This window comes from Linepithema humile, chromosome 1, assembly GCF_040581485.1.
Source record: "Linepithema humile isolate Giens D197 chromosome 1, Lhum_UNIL_v1.0, whole genome shotgun sequence".
Taxonomy (NCBI): Eukaryota; Metazoa; Arthropoda; class Insecta; order Hymenoptera; family Formicidae; genus Linepithema; species Linepithema humile.
In genome coordinates, this window is record NC_090128.1 from 41,112,747 (window position 1) to 41,131,351 (window position 18,605).

Below are 18,605 nucleotides of genomic sequence, written 5' to 3' on the forward strand. Positions count from 1 at the left end.
TTTTTTTTCTTCTTTTTTTTTCGCTTCTTTCTTTCGGTTCTCTCCGCGCATCTTGGGCGTGGAGTCGGGGAATTCGTTCTCGCAAAAGGCGGCGGCGAGGGGGTACGCGGAACCCGCGTGCCGCGGCGGCGAGAAGCCGAGAGACTCTTTTACTTTCAAAGTGCACGGGTGAGCCGCCAGGTAGAAGCTCGACGACGGGTGAGCGTCGCGCGCGGGCCACGTACAGGCCGCGGCTGGGTCAACAGCAACGCCGTTGGCACTCCCCGACGGCACCAGCGTTCGCGCTTGTGTGTATACGAGCGGTAGATGTGCGACGCGGAGCGCGGTGGGGAGACCTACTGACCCAGTTCGTTGAGAACATGACGCAGCTGCGCGACTCGCTCCCTCTCATTACGTACACCTCACTCCGTCTCTGTCGTTGCCCCGTCCCGCCCCGCCGCTCCTCTTCCTCTCTCTATGCTCGTCTTGCTCTCGTACAACCGCTATCGATATCTCTATCTCTCTCGCAGACCCTGTCCTTACCTCCACGCGCGTTCCGTCTTCCTCACCGTGTGCGTGCGTCTTTCTTTCGCCTCCTCCCTTCACGCTCTCATCCCCCCCTCTCCCCCCTCCCCCCTTTCCCGCTTGTCCACCTTCTCAGTTCTGCCTCGCGAAAAGCCGCGACGCCTCTTTCTCTCTTTCTTTCGCTAATTCGTTCCCTCTCCCCCCCCTCCCTCCCCCCGCCGTCCCGCTCGCTCACTCTCACTTTCTCTCTCCCTCGTACATGCTCCTTTCCCCCCCGTACCCCGCCGACTCATTTATTCACTCGCTAACACTCTCGCGCTCTTTCCCGTACAAGTGACCGAGCGAGCGTTCCTGCCGTAACCAGCGCGCGCGCGCGCGCGCGCGCGCGCACACACACACACACACACACACACACACACACAAGCACAAATTATGCGCGACCGCGCGCGAAGCATGCTCGTATGTCGATGAATGCATCATGTTGTCATCGTCGTTGTCATTGCATCGGGTGCACCAGGTTTCGAGATTGAGCGAAACGTCGCGTTTATACTCAAACTAGAATTCTTGCAGAATCATCCGTGAAGTTTGCGAGTTCATCGTGTTTGCCAGAAAAAAATTTATGAGAGGTCGTCGTATTCGGCAGCATCCGAGAATACGTAATAACATGCCCAAAATGACTACATCGAGAAACCAGATCGCCTTGATATCGATTTCACAATAGTCATTTTTATGAATTTTTTTTTGATAACTAACGAGCGGTTAAAAAATACATTCGATCTGATTCGGACGCTTTTGCATCCGTTCATCATGTTAAGCCAACATAACAGTAACGTAAGCGTGTAGAAAGCTTAATAAAGATTTGCATAGCGGGTTTGATAGCGGAGTGCACGGAAAACACTGAGAAGCGAGGATGTGGGTAAAGGATGAATAATGTCGTTTGAAACGGAACATTAATGCCAGAAACAGAACTCGTTGCGAAATATACATCCGTTTTTCCCTCCTGTTACTTGCAGAATGTACTGTCGGAATGCACTACAAAAGCGCTGAACATAATGAAAAATCGCGCAGTAACAAGTTTTCGAAAATTAATACTAAAATATTGTCGCGAAGCGAATGAGTCTTATATTTCTTATATGAACAATCGATTATGAGTGGTCGCTTTAATCTCAAGCATTATTGCTTATTCATATTTGCATCAAGTAATATTAATATTAAGGAACTTTTGTAATTCTGTATTTTTTACACGGTAAATACTAGTGTTTTCGTTGCAAAACAACTATGGACTATCTCGATAATTTTAACACGAGCTGACGTGACATTAAACTTTACGGTATTCGACAACAATATGGCGAGAAGCTCTTACTCGTGTATTTACCGCGTGTATTTGAGATGCTGTAACGACGCGCGATCCGAATGGAGCAAACGCGACGCAAACGAGGGCCGTGACTCGACTCTCGCTGAAAAAAAATACACACGATCGATCGAACTTCCGTTCCTCATTGTGCGCCGGTATTTCTGACAGCGTGTCTTTTGTTCGGACCGGTACGAATCGGAAGTGAGTAACCTGCGTCATGAACACGTCGCGTCCGAACGAATGCGTACACGCACGCACGCACGCACGCACGCACGCACGCTCGTACGTATTATTGCTGCCGCGGATAGCGTGCGCAGGAGAGAAAAGTCCTGGAACAGTGCGCACTGACGCGAGCGACACAGGTAGAATGGAGAATTGTCGCGGATTGTGATGCTGCAGTGAATGAAAAAGGGTCAAATGAAAGCGAAAAGGGCCAGCCGGCGCACGGAACGCTCGAAAGAACGGAAGAAGGAACGAAAGAAAGTGAAAGCCTCCGACCCAGAAACTTCCCAAGTGTAAAATCGACGCGCAACGCCGCGTTTGGCGGTCGTGTATATACGCGGCCGCGTCCGTGTCCGGCGGAGATGATTCCATCGATTTCTTTGCTGACCGATTGCATGAGGTTGCTTTTGGAATAAGTGTAAATAATTCGCCGCGGCGCGCTCGCAGCGCGAATTCGACGGAATCGTTTCACTTTCGAGTGTCGCGTTTTTGGTTGCACGATTGCACCGCGTTACGTAATGCGCCGTGCGTATTACGGCACACCGCGTGCGATTTCGTCGAGTCCGAGGTTGATAAAATAAGAAATGTCTCGTTATTCAAATAAGTTTTGCCGATTCGCAAAAAAATGTCACACTCGACGCGTTACCACCGTGTTGCGTAACATGGTCCAATTGCACGCTCCAATTAATGATAATATCGTTTAGCGCGCACGCCGACCGAGTCCAGCTCGCACGTGGAGACTCGCCGACGACGCGATGAATGCAAGATTAGCACTCGTCAACTCGTTATCGCCAACGATTTTAATAGCTCGCAGAAGGGAGAATGATTATAGACGAACGGCTGGAAAATAAGTATCATCGTGCGAAAGCACCGCCGCCGCGACGCGACGCGCTGCCGAACGGCTCCGATAGTGCGCCGCTTTTTGTCTTTTCTTTTTTTCGTATTTGTGTATACTCCGTTTATGTTCCGCAACCCGATGTAAATTCGTTCCACGACGATGGACGCTTGTGAGCACGACGATAACGACGACAGCCGCACGACAAGGCTGCCAAGTGCGCGCGAGTCCTTTACCCGTATAGGCTGAAATTATGCGACCATTATCGGCATTACGCTATTTCTGGGTCAATTAGCATCGCGGTGATCCTTTAAACGCCCCGTAGGCGAATAGATGCGCGAGCGAATCGCGGCGGCGTCGATTATCGAGAGTAATTGTCGCGATGATGCGCGCGAGAACAGCTCGCGAGTCCGCGAGAAAAAAAAATACTTTGCACACATCGAGAAATTGTATGTAATACTGAAATTTGAAAAGATGTGACCCAGCTTATCGGAATGATCTTGACCTAGTTATCGGTAACGAGAAGTGAAGTACGAGTTTGTTTGAAAAGTTTAACAGATGTACGCTCACAAGTAGATAATTCAGATGTTCGTGACAAAGATCACGATATCATCTAATATTCATCCGCATACTAGAAAGATACGCTATTTATCTGCCATCAAGACAGGTTTTGCAAATAAAATCATGATAATGAAATAGCTCAATATGCTTCGATAAGTTCGAGTGGCCTTTTCTTGAAACGAGGAATGCCGAGTTACACTTTAAAGTAGGGCATCGAAATAATTTGCTGAAACGAGACAATGCAAATCGTGGTTGAACCAATTATGAAATGCATGGTAGAAAAAAAAAACGCAGTGAACCAGATTCAGAAAATCAGAGAACTTTAAACTTGTTCTGAATTGATATAATTTAGGTCACGGAAAACCCATCGGAATATCTAGTAGTCATCGAAATACCAGGGAAGTACGCGGCTAATCTTTCGAGAATAAGAATATTGACGACTCGATGATTTCACTTTGCGAATTTGAACAACTATTTTTTGCCGGACGAACAGCCGCACTAACAGTAGGATAATTCCCTCTGACAGGATAATAAGCTTGCAGCTGGATCGTTTGTGTGATGCATAGATAATACGCGTTATTAATACGAAGGAATGGGAAGGACGATTCCGATAGAAGAGCTTGTTCCTTCAATACCATGTCTCGCAATGCGATTATGCCGGGCGGGTTCAGAATCATAGCTTGTAATATTCGTCGCGAGGAATATGAGCGTACTGTTGTGTTTGTCTCCCTCTCTCTCTCTCTCTCTCTCTCTCTCTCTCTCTCTCTCTCTCTCTCTCTTTCTTTCTTTCTCTATAACTCGTTCGCGCTCTCTCGCCACCGACGTGTCTCGGTGTGTGAAGTGTGTCAAGGCTCACCCCCACTCCGCAATCCCATTTTCGAAACTAAAAGTAAAATCTAACCGATTGTGCTGTTACACGTCGTATTATCGTAATGCATATTTTTGTCGCGTTGGCGGTTCCTCGATGCATCATTCACGAAAATCAACAGAGCGCATACATCTAATCGCGCAAACGTAATTAAATATTACGAAAATCTGCAAAGATAATAGAATAATAATATGACAAAGTTGCTTTCTTTTTATTACCATCGATTGTGTGTTTAGTGAGTAGCACTTTGCTGCGAGTTAATCGCACAATCGAAAAGTCCGGAGCTATATTTGTTTAACCCACATTTTCCACGTTTTGAGATGTTTGCGATGGAAAATGACAATTTTCCATCAACTCGAACGGTGATAATAACGTATTTGAAGTAATGATTTAGATAAATTGCAAGCTTTGAACCACATCAATTTTCGATAAATCAATAAAAAATTGATTTTATCTCAACGAGCAATCACGAATAGTTTTCGTAAGCAATTCTGAAAAAAGGTCGATCCCCGGTGTGTGACCTATTTCCCAAGTCAATCCGCCGTGTCCGTGTTCTTGCAATAAAGATTTCGCAAAAATTGCCGCTCTCTTTGTCGAGAAAGACCAAGGAAGCGAGGGAATGAGAGAAAAAAATATGTGTGTATGTGAAAGAGAGGGAGAGAGAGAGAGAGAGAGAGAGATAGAGAGAGAGATGGCGAGAGTGTTTTATCCACGAAACGCGAATCGTCGTTTTGCAGGCCAGTTCGCACGTCCTTGACACATTTACCCACATGGGGTACCGCGAGAGACCACGTGTTGGTGTGCTCGTAGCGTATATCGATGCCTGCATGCGCCTTTGCGACGCATCGACAGACGTACTATTGCATAGGATATCGCGAACTACGCGCGCAAATATGCTATTACGTATGATTAGTGAGAGGAAAAGAACAAGAGAGAAAAACACGGGTACACAAAGATCGTTTGAGAACTCTATCGCCACTTCTTTCATCTGCTAACTCCTCTTTTTTTCAGCTCGCCATCGATTTCTTCTCGACCAAAATGTCGAGCCATCGACGTTTTTGAATTACAAGCGATCGGAATGTAAAGGTGTTGCTGCGCATTAGCCTCGATCGATTAAGTGGATGCATAAGTGAGGCGTAAAAACTGTCCGCGCAAATAACTTTTATTTTCTATTTGCAAAAAAGGGTGAAAAAAATGTGTAGAATTTTTTATTTTGCCCAACTTTTCAAAGTAATCGCGCTTTGAAATTAAATTTGGCAAACAAAATTTTGGTAAATTCGTACATTATATATTTTATAACATGTACAGAGAGATGTATGAAAATTTATCCTTCTTCTGCAATAATACATGTACATTTGTTAACAAGAAAGAGAGAGGGAGAAAGAAAGAGAAAGAGAGTTTACACTACAAACACATATGTTAAAGAAGCTAGTAGTCTCGTCGTTTTCTATTTTTACACCCGCACATCTGGTATATATGGCAGAACTTGGAATTGATGACTAAGTAGTAAATACTGTAGTGAATGATTGAAAAGACAAGAATGAGTATAAATTTATGAAGTTAGTCAATAAAAAAGCAATTTTATTAAACATTAGAACTAGACAAATTCTATTTGAAAAGAATCTTGATTTCTCTCGAAATATTTTTGCCCTACGCACGATTGTATCAATCCTATTTTTTTTTTTTTTTTTTTTATTCCGTTGCTTCCATCATTTTTTTTCTCCGAATAATATAAAACTTGCAAGAAAATGTATTGTGTTTGACGGAGCTATTAGCATTCAAATATATATTTTTTAACTGTTTTTGCTTGGTGAGTTTTTTTTAATAATATATATAATATTCGCAAATAATAATAAAAAAAAACATTTATTTTTTTAATTTTATTTCTTTGTAAAAATCAATAAGCACAAATTTTAGTTAGTCTTCATCGGAATATCAATATGTAAACATTTTTAATTAAATAATGTTTAATATATTAAATCTAGAGTTAAGTTTCTATTAGACAATTGCCCCTCCCCCCCTCCAAAATGATTCAGATCAAAAGAAAGAGACAAATTGTAATGCACTGCACATAAAGTACTGATTTCCTAAATGCGGATTCATTGTTTACTAAAACGTCAGAAAAAACCGGAAAAAGGGTATAAATACCTGACATATTTGGACACTTTCTATACCTTCTTTTTTGGCCTTTTTAAAATAAATATATTTTCTTTATAGTGGCTCTAAATAAGATATGAGATATATTTGAAAAGCCTGAACAAACTGTTATTCTATTGTTAAATGAGAAAATAATCTATGGCAATACATGTGAAGAGAATCATGTAAACGTCTGAAAGCTACCACTAGTTTGCTGGTGAAAGTTGTAATGATTTTATAGGGAGAAGAAAATCTTTCTTTTTCGGCATGGAATTGAAATAGTTGAAAAGATGTTAGCATGAGTTCTGACCGTAGTTATTGAAAATAGACAGAAAGCTTTCGCACAAACGACCTGAAAAAGAAATGAAAAAGATTCCGCTGTCAACGAACTTCATTTTTTCTTACCTTTGAAATTAAGTCGATATTTTTTACGTTTTTATTTCGTATCAGTTCAATATCTAATTCATATCAATAGAATTATCTGAAAAACTACAGATTCGTTGTGCGAAATATTTTATAAAATCAGCTGCATTAATAGCTATTAAATACTTTATATATACATATTCAAAATTGAAAAAGAAAGTTGGATACTTTTTCTGAACAACCCTATAAAAATTTACGCACCCTTCAATATGTATGTGTTTAAAGTCACGCATTTCGGCATAAATTACATGCACGCGACTCATATCCGACGATTACAGAGGATACTCATTGCATGTCTTGTAGCCCGTTCTTTTTTTTATCAGTTGTCGCGGTTAAGAAAAGCCGAGAGCGGCCTCGACCTTGACCGAAAAATTATTTGATACGATTATGAGAGCCGATAGTCGTTGCAATAGGAAGATATCTCGATAGGAATGTAACTCGTTTCTGCTTTTATAGCGAGTGCGGCCGTGTAAATACGCAAGTGTGCGTCCGCGGCGCGTCCTCCCGCGGGAGCTCGGGCGGGATAATTCTCAAGGTTGAAAAGAGAATCGGATACGCGAGACTCGATGCTACGAAAGGTAAGGCCGATAATAATGATCGGCGACCATAATGACCGGTAATTTCTCTGAGAAATAATTCCGGTCGAGCCGGACGGAGCGAAACGAGCTAGACGCGCAACGAGTACGCATATACCTGCATATAGAACTTATTTTACGTATTCGCGCGAGAGCTGTAATTTCAGTGCAGGTAAGATTTTTGCAACGCGCAGCATGTCGAGCAAGCAAATGTTTCGCGACAAAGAGCGCCGATAAAAAACGCAAGTTCTGTTACAATCTTGATCAACGCTAAAATTTAACGCCGATTTATACGACAACCCTAATGAATTCAATTTCTACGTTCACATTGTAAATGAAATTACTTGAAAAAAAGTTTAATCGAACTATTGGAAAATTTACTTTAATCATTTAATTCTTTTTAACCCTAATTAGTCACACGGGTGGATTTCACCCCAGCCTTTTTTTGATCTGGAATACGGCCCATTAAATTTGAGAAAATGGGACTTGTTCCACCATATACCGGTAGTTTGAACCTTTAATTACAGATTCAGGTAGGTATTATTTGAGTTGGCTCTTTAGTGCTTTTCTGGCAGCCATCCGAAGCGGAGCGTCCAAAATTGTGGGGTGGATAACACCCAGTGTGACTATTACGTCAAAATTTTGATTTTCGCAGCAATTTTTTTTCTCCTCTTTTTTTGGTGCAACATCAAATTGTAAATATATAATTAATGATTCTGAGAGTTAAAATTATCAAAAAAATTTTTATATTGTTATTTTATCGATTTTATAAATAAGAATTTTTAAATAAGAATTGGCATTGCTAATATTTTAGCGTTGAGAGATTTGTCAACGACTACCGAAGATCGCCCGAAACTAGAGAAGCGTAAACGTTGTCAAGTGTGCCCCAGAGGCACCGACAAAAAAACATACCTTGAGTGTCCGAGCTGCAAGCGACCAATGTGCGATAAACATCGCACATATTTATGTGTCGAATGCACTATGGGCATTAAATAATAATTAGAAATGATATATTTACTCTTTTTCTACATTATTATAATTTTTTTATAATTTTTATATTGATTTTTTCAAAATAAACAAAGATTCTTCCATAAATTCATATCATTCTTTCGTCCAAAATTCTAACTTTATTCGGTAAAATAAATATACTTTTTGGAAAGACCATAAAAGTAATAATATCTGTCTGAAAGCATGTCATTTTAGGTTTATAAAACCATTTTTTTTTTTTTTTTTAGGTTAAAAATAAAAAAAGTTATAACGATTTTTGTGAAAAAAGTCATTTTCAAAACGGTTTTTTTTTCAACATTTTTTTTGCACATGTAAAATTAAATTTCTTATATATAATAGACATGCTCTTGTAAAAAAGGGCCAAAACTTATCTCAGTATTTTTTTTTTTTTTTTTTTGCATTTTACAATAATTTATTGCAGTGCAAAGGTGCGGGGGTGGATTTCACCCAGAATGACTATTACGTCATTTTTCGGAAGTGTGACTGAAGAGGGTTAAACATTAATTTGCTTTTGCACCAAAATGATAAAGCTATTACAACGATTACTTTCATTCATAGTTATTGATTAAGTTTAGTTATCCACAGTTTATCTCTTTCCTGAATCGTAAAATTCACTATGATATATCAGCACTTTGAAATGAGAATCGTTATTATTTTATGACTTAGAAGCAAAAAAAGAGAAAATGTCAACTTACAAAAGTAGAGCATTCGTTTTCTTGCTTCCAAGTCACAATCGTGTCATTTTAAAGTATTTATAATACATCCATAAATTTGCTGAGTTATAAGTAAACTTGCCGATGTATTTAATAAAGTTGCAAGAGTTACATTAAAAAATAAAAAGATCAACTTAGAACTTTTAACATATTTATAAGTTTTATCATACTTTTCTCAACATAAGTAATATTGAGTTTATCCTTCATTTTTCCATGCTTCTTTTAATGTAGATATTTTTTAATCTAACTCGAAATATAACTAATCTCAAAATACACGATCGATATGGAACGGAACAATGTCGATTAAACGCAAGATCGAAACGGCACGTGTCGAACGAGTTCATCATCTGATGCAAATACCTGACAACTTCGCGACAAGACATCGCGACAACATATTGTTCGTTACTAATTACACAGATGTTATGCATTTGCGAATACACGTGCAAATCTCAGCCAGCAAACGCTTTAGGCAAAAACGTTTATGTCGCGATTTGGTTACAACTATTATTTGCAATGGACATGAACTATTTTCAGTCGAATGAAATTGAGATGTGAATACCTGCAATCGTCATAGTCGAAAAAGCATTTCGTCTTTTAGTTGAATTCGCAACGTGATAGCACCATAACGTAATTACATTTCTGCATATGTTAACGGTTCGAATTATTACAAAATTAATAATCTGACATTACTGTTTAAAATGCATTATCAATAACTATCTCTCTTCCCTTAAGTTATAAAATTTACTTTTTTATCTTGAATATATTTTTATTTTATTATTATTTGCTAAAAAGGGAGACATCTCTGTATTATATAACTCAGGATCACGAAATAAGTTTAAATCCGGCATTGTGTGCATGAACAAACCATTGTATAATAATTATGCTCGCGCCAGTGAATTGAATACAAAAAATCACGCTAGGTCACCGCTGATTCATCGAAAGCAATCGCAGCAAAACGGATCGAATAATGCGTTAGCAGATTTTGTAGTAAATGTCTATATAGCTGTAAGTGCATTGTGGCAGATATAGCAGTTCCTCCAACCGAGCGATGAATGGGCGAAAGTCTTTCGCTCTCGTTCGCCGGCCGGTCTTTGCACGCCATCATCGCGATTCCACTCTCCTCTCTTTCTCTCTCCGTTTCTCGTCTCGAGACGGCGCGCACGTGCGGAAAGTGGCTCATCCGCTTTTACTTTCCACGGCGGCGGCTTTCGTTGGCAATGGTACTAGTTACGGCTGTTACGTCGAGCGGTTACGCGCAGAAGATGCAAGCACTCGCTCTCGACTCGTCTCGACTCGTGGTAATTCTCTTCCTCTCTCGCCGCACCACAGCGATTACCACGACATTCCTCGCTTGCACTTTCGCTCGAGAACGCGCCGCTGTGTGCAATGCCAAGCCTTGTTCTCTTTTTTTTTTTTTTCCTTCTCTCCATTATCAATTTGCGTATCATTTTTTGCGCCGTATTGGAATTGCACGGGGTGAATTTTACATCCCATTTTCTAAATCGTTATTAACCCTCAAATGACATATCTAGGTCATTCATGTTCGATCAATTTTTCTTTCCCCTCTTAGCATAATGCAAGCCTTAGTATTATATTATATAGTGACCCTGAATTATATATACACAACACGAATAAGATCCTTTCTTTTTCAAATAATAATATATAAGCTGTAAGTATTAAAATAAAATCTTCAGAAAGTTTATTTTTTATCTACAAAATTTATAATTATTTTTTTTAGAATGTTTACATTAAAAATAATTTATGATTAAATTTGTTATATTCGCAAACAAATTTCTTAGAAAACTGAATAACTTAAATGCTAAATTGAGGTGTTATACACTCAAAAAAATGATCTTGCAATAATAGCTAAAATTTTCTAGGTGTAAAAAATTAACTAAAACAGATAAATGATTAGCAACTGTTGTGATATTGCATATGTAATTACTTAATCAGTTTAGATGACAGAAACAGAATATATATCTGTATTGTTTGTGAACTTTAAAAAGAAAGTTTCTCTAAAGCGCCTATCTATATAAAATCAATCACGTGTTAGATCATGCAATGAATAACATTTAGCAATGGTACCTAAATTTTTCAGAAGCTATTGCTAGAATATTACTGCTATAAATTCTATATGTGACAAACAATGTTTTCACAGATACGAAAAATAGCGATACATTCTTGTTGCGATATCTAGAAATCTAACTACATCAGCGAAATATTTTTTTTAGTGTAAAACAGAAATAAATAAAATTCATTTTCTTCAATTTATCTTGTTTAATATTTAATTACTCCTTTGTCTTTTCTGAATAATCATTTCTTACGTAATATATCTTTTCAAGTATATATTAACCAAAAAGTAAATTTTAACATTATAGTCGAAAAGAAGAATAAAATTTGGAGAAATTTTTAATCTCCAAACAAAAAGAACAAAAACATAAATTTCTTTTTTTATGTCTTACTTTCTCTTCAGAAAAATAATGTTAGTTTTCTCTATTATTCATAATTACTTTTTTAGTTGATATCAAAGAAAGGTATGAATGAAGCATTAATGATGACTTAATATTTCGTGTTAAAACGCGAGATTTATCGACAAATCCGATAAGGTCGGATGAAACGATGAAAATGTCTGTCCTATTTTGGATCGCCCGGGTGTAAATTGCTCTCCCGCAGCCATTTCCGGGTCAAGGATATCTCTAACTAGAATCACGCTATTCAATGTAATTTGATTTCCTAATTGGTCAGTTTCGGAATTTTTCGATTTTTCGGTTTACTTGTGGATTTAATTTTGTAAAAATAAATTTCTTTCTTAAGTTCTTAATCAGAAAATACGTAACGTATTCCATACGAGTAAATACGCATACAAATATCTGAATAGGAAAAATCGTTATTTATTGGCGAGATAAAGATAAATTAGTCGGTAGCGATGCGGATACGTAATAATATTAATGACATGATAATAAGCAAACATAAAACACAGTATCAATTAAATCGTGTAGAAAAAGTGATTGATTGCAGAATAATTTTTACTATTGTCCATTTGAATAAGACAAATTTGTAAATATAATTTCTAGAAAGCATCCTTCTAAATGCTTGTCATTTTGAAAAGAAAAACTTTTCTTTCGCCGACACATATTAGATAAGCATCGAGGATTTACCGTTTTTGGCATAAGCATTCGCGCAATCTCGCTCGGAAGTTTGCGAGGGCGGACAAGCAACTAGATCAAGTTGAAGAGTTCGGAACGGTTGAGGAAGGACGGCGGCCAAGACGAGGTCAGCCGCGTCGTTTGTTGCTCGTTATTTTTAGCGTAGCGTTGAGAAAGAGAGAGAGAGAAGACGTTTTTACCCTGGATTATTATTACCATCCCGACCGTCAGAGTGAAGGCGGGTGAAGGATAAGTAAAAAGGAATTAAATCAATAGGCGCTCTCAAGCGTCGAACGATTCGGCGGGTGGAATCGGAGGGAAATAACATTCACGACAGCAATCAAGAGAAGAGAGAAAGAGAAGTGGAAAGATAAGAGTAGGGAAACCGCTCCTGTCTTCGGATTAAATTCTCAAAGGACGATTAGGAAGATTACACCACAATAGCGGAAAACTTTGGCCACTCAATATTATCACAAATACGCAATTTCGAGATAAAGATTAAAGACTAAGGAGGCAGAGAAAGAAAGAGAGAGAAAGATAGAGCTGTCCTTTATGGATCTTCTACTGGCATAATCGTGCGGTTAATACACGCTTTATCAAAGGCGATAATACGGATGATAACGGTATGTAGGTCAGTTTGATACAAGTGACCTGATTTCTGGCTGGCACCAATGTTACCAGCGGATCTGCATGCGTGCCGCCGACGCCGATGCCGATGCTACGCGTCTCTCTATATATGTATATGTACACACTCGCCGAGCGAGTAATACTGACCGCATACCCACGTGCTCGCTGAAATCTATATGCATTCCATATATCTTAAGATGACACGCCCGTGCGTGTCCTGGCAATACCTTATTACAGCGCTCGGAATTAGTTGCACATTTCGGGCCGATTTCCGAGACGACGCCTCCTGTTCCCCCACTACCGCCCGGCCGCTGGAGCCCGAGCCGCCGATAGCTCTGGCTCAGGAGCGTTTTATATTAGAAATAGGCTGGATTGTTTAGGCATCTTTCAGGAAATCGTAACATTTTCTTCATTACATAAATAATGTTTATTTTTATTAATACATAATATATATATTTAATTATTAATGAAAATAAACATTATTTATGTAATAAAGAAAATATTACTATTTTCTGAAAGGTACCTCAACAAAACCCAGCTTATTTCTTATATAAAACGCTCCTGCGCCAGAGCTATCGGCGGCTCGGCCGCCAGCAGCCGGGCGGTAGTGGGGGAACAGGAGGCGTCGTCTCGGAAATCGGCTCGAAATGTGCAACTAATTCCGAGCGCTGCCTTATTACACAGTGTCCTTGCGAAAAAAATCAAGACTATTATTATTCCACAAAGTTGCTCGAATAAAAATAGAAAAAAATAAAATAAATTACGAGTATTTAAATATCTTGCATCATAAAAAGTTTTCAATATTCTTCAAGAAAGCGGAAATATGCCAGATAAGCGCAAAAGACGATAAAAGCCCCCTATTGTGATAAATATTCGAAGAATATTTACAATATTAAAAGAAAGTCTGCCGCGATGTTTAAATACAATTCTTTCTCTAATTTTATGTTGTAAGTTTCTGTGATTCAAGAATTCTTGCAAACTAGCATTATAGAGATGCAAACATTGTAAAATCCTATTTTTCAGTTCACTTCGAGTGCATTTTATTTCATGAAAATTTTAATTCTTACAAAAATATCGAATTTAAAAAATTAAAAACAATATATTCGAGAAAAAAAAAATGTTAATTTTTCATAAAGAATGTCGCCGTAAGAAATTGATGCGGAAATTTAGAGGCATTCTGTCATCAGAGCCGGTTTCGGGCGAATACGCAAGACTTAATCAACTTTTTTAACGTTCGAATATATGGAATGAGGTAACATTAAAATGGATACAACCTGTGACAGAGTTATTCCCATGATACAATCAAGTTTTCGTTTACCACGTTTCGGTCACGAACTGTGTACAAGATCTTGAAAATCTATAAAGCACCATTTCAGTCTAAATCTTTGCACTTTACAAATCATTGGAATAATTACAAAACCATGAAAAAACAGCTCTGCTTAATAAGTAAAAAGTTAATTATGAAAATATCGATATTTGAGTGTAATAACTTACAAAACTTGTTCTTTAATCAATGTACTTCGAGTACGAGCTACACTTTTACGAGTATTAGTAAAACTTGAAACTCTATTCATGTTATATGCAAAAATTATGTAAATTACAACGTTAATCATAACGCGCGATATGCATTACGAAAGTTTGGGTCATTATTCCCTCAGCGGCTGTATGTTAATGCATTATTACAACATCAATTTGGCAATTCGCGTATAGCAAGTAAATATATTTCGCTCTTATAACACGACCGTGCAACATTGCGAATGCAATGTTTGCACTGCATGATAAGGCAATCGCACGCATAAAGTTTCCGTCATGTTCTTGCCGGAAGTCGATTTGAGAGGCATCGATGATAACTATGATATAACGCGTATTAGTAATATTAGATACGTCTTCGCTTATAGACGTAACATTGAATAAAACACGTTAACTTTTATTCGCATAAAAGTGAGAACTTCAGAAGTTTTATGTAAAACATTGCACCTTCTTCATATTTAGTTTCATTTAATTTTAGAAATTCAAACAAATAATTAATTGTTTGCGTCTTTAATATATTTTTTTTTTTCATATAAACAGCAATTTAATTTAAATAGTATTTATAAAATCAGTAAAAAGATTTATTATCAAAGAAAACACATGTTTTCGGAGCAAAATATATGAAATTGCGGGACAGCAAATACAGCGAAATGTAATTTACTCGTGACGAGTGAAATTGCAAACGCGTGTCTTCCCTTTCTGCAATTTTCCTTTTTAAACGAGATACGATCGGTATTTGTTAATGCTGCTTTCGTGTTTACGATGTATTTTCCGCGAACTACATTCTACACGTTTCGCATGTGCGTCGCTCTCATACTTTGTTGCGGTGCGTTCTACGCTGTTTTTGTTGTGCGTAGCGAAACACGAAGCGCAGCTTGCCAGCTAACATGAATTAATTCGCTTGACCCATTTACCCGATGCACTTGGACCACCTTGTACTACCGGCACTCGTGTGTGTGTACGTACAAAGTGTCGGACACACTTATATAGGCGAGATTGGCGCGTGCGCAAATATCGATGCAGCATTTTATTCCGAGCGATGTGCGACATCTTGGAAGAGAGCGATGAAAGAAAATTATTATGTTCCCTATCAGAGGCAGAGGGGAGACAGACACAGATTTGATGACATCAAAATATTTTTACGGACGAAGAGACAAGGCGATATAAATACCGTGCGATAAAGCAGGGAGCATGATAATAGCGAATTCGACGACGGTTGTGCCGCTTAATGCTGTCTACAAGCAAATCGGCTTTATCACTATATGCATGACAGTCTGCAACGATAACGTCTGCAAAAGTAAATTGACGCGATTGTGACATTACAATGCGTAATAGCAACAAGTACTCACATTATCCGTACACTTGTTACAACAATGTGTAATCTCATCGATTATGATCGATATAAACAAATATTCGTATTGCTAATCGTATAAAATAATCGTTTCACTAGCTTCGATATTTGTGCTTAAATATCTAGATAAATATTTGTAATAAATATATTTATAATTAGTTTGTTTGCACGACACACAATAATTTTACAAACCAGCAAAAATGTATCTTTTCTCAAGTAAAATCGCATTCACGCTTCTATAATTTTCCAATTCGCGCAAACTTGCGAATTTCCATTTCTGGAACACGAGTAGTATCGACAATGACAATCGATGTGCTCAGTGTCTTGTACCAATAATTGAGGTCGCTCAGAATTTGTACAATTCGCGCGTCCTATTTATGAAGTCAACTGTGCGAAAAAGCCCAAAATTCATCTTCGATGGTGACAATATTTGTATTGCTATAAAATTGTCTTCGATGGTGACATGCGAAATAGACAAAAAAAATTGTACTTTACGTCAAAATAGACATTTAAAAATAAGAAAAAGGATTGTAATCATCGTCGAGTGAAATTGCAAATTCCGTGACTAAATCGGTACTGATATGATAAAAGATGCTTAGAGAAACGGAAATTTGGACCGACAACAGTTCTAGAGCGGCTAGTAATAAATAGTAGCAAGGAGACAATAGAAAAAAAAGAGAAAATTTCTCTTTCCGAATACTCATCCTGTCGGAATAAACTACATGCTGTGCTATTACAATAGATATAGACTAAAAATGACCATTCGTTTCAGTTAAGAAATTTAAAAAAACATAAATTTAAAAATTAACGCAAGATTCCGCATTAAAAAATATATAATTCGGTTATAGCAAAAATACTTATAATTAAACAACAAATATTCTATAAATAATAAAATATTTAAATAAAAATATCTAAATATCGCGCTCTCTATTGTTAAAGAATTGAAAAAAAAGCCAAGAAGAAAGTCAGAAATATTTGCTGTAATAAATGTTTGTTTCATCGCTAACTTTTTTTCCTGCAGGATTTCTTTGTACATTTACATAAACAACGGACATTTCGGTATTTTCATTTAAATTCCTCGCCTTGCTCGAAAAAAAATAAATAATTCGGCCCGTCTAATATAAGGATTTAAATTATTCCACGGAAGGATAGATATCCGAGGAAGGACTTTCGGAAAAGAGGGTACGAAAAGGGAAGAGCACGGATAGATGAAGCTTCCGCGGTAGCGGCGCGTCCGCGCTTGCGCTCCCGCAACACAACGTCGCTCTCTCGGTTTTCTCATTGACCCAGTTACCCAGTACACTTGACCGCACTCCCTTCCCTCACCGTGCCCTTCCGTAGCTACCCTGTTCTGCCTATCCCGCCCTCTCCTGATCTACGGGAAGCCGTGTTTCTCCCACCCCTCTGCTCCTCACCCTGTCCGCGCTCTTTCTCGCTCTCTTCGTCTGGATGCAACATCGCCGTCGCCATCATTGTCACGTTATATCGTGAATATGTGTGTGTGCGTTTCACCCTTGCCACCTTATCAAGTATCACACTTGCTGGGGGCTCACTTGCTTGAGTGCTAATATGTTCCCTATGATAGATTGCACCCTTCTTCTTCTTTCTTTTTTCACTCAAGTATCGTTCACATAATACTTAGCTGTTATATCGCAACACATGGTGCAACATCTCTTCCATAATACTATTAGACTTTCTCCCAAAGGTCTCGCTCTTTCCCCAAGTCCTCATAAAAAATTCAATAAAAATATTTCATTTTTTTTGACAGGTATTGAAGAATTATTTAGTTTATATAATTATGTTAGGGGGGAAAAACCATATTACTTTAGTGAAACTAATCCTTGTATAAACAATACTTTAGAGGGGTGCGGTTTTTATGCTACCCCGCCCCGCTTATCCTACTTTATCTCCTGTTTGTCTTCTTCTTCGCTCTCTCGAACCCCTCATGACGCGACGTCACAACATACGGTCTTTCAAGTGCCGAGCCTCTATTTGCCAAAATTCGATAGACTTTACTAGCTTTATGGCGCGGTTATAATTCGACATCTCGATTAATACGCACGTAAGTAATTTGGCGAGGGAATTTGCGAAAATAGCGATGTGTCTATCGACAAGCGAACTACTGACTTTTCGAAATGAAGCGAACAAAGGTCAAAAGCGCGTACTTATCAGTTATCTTATAAATTAATACTGCAAAACAATACTGCAAACACATTGCGTTTACTGTCACTATCCGCGCGCGCGTTGATATCTTTCATAAAAATAATACTATTGTAAATATTGGATAACTTCAGATAGTAAACTACAGTCGAGATTATTTGGTGAAATTTCTTTTTACAAAATCTTATGAGGCAATGTTATAATTGTGAAACGCTTTGTTTATGTAGGATGCAATTTGATCTAGACAATTGAAATAGCTAAAGCTTACAATACTGTAAAATGGAATAAAACTAGGTCAACCTTTATATAGTATGAGAAGTTTTACAACCATCTCATATCTACACGGACATAAATCAATGAGAATCCTCAGGCTAAATTAAAAAAGTTGGACTTCGCCTTTGAGGCATTAAACCAATTATTAAATTATGCAAAGTGTCTTCAATTTACATTGCTCAATTTAAAAAATTATAAAATTAATGTATTATTTCGATATATATTTGCGCATATCATTAACACAATTTTACAAAGTACCTTGCGCGCGCGCACACACACACACACACACACACACACACACACACACACACACACACAC

The 18,605-nt window shown here is 38.2% G+C and overlaps 1 protein-coding gene across 1 annotated transcript in view; it reads right to left on the reverse strand.

Annotated features, from left to right (window-relative positions):
• Nucleotides 1–18,605, reverse strand: part of LOC136996968 (AT-rich binding protein-like) — a 59,286-nt gene that overhangs the window by 2,032 nt on the left and 38,649 nt on the right. The window lies entirely within an intron of this gene.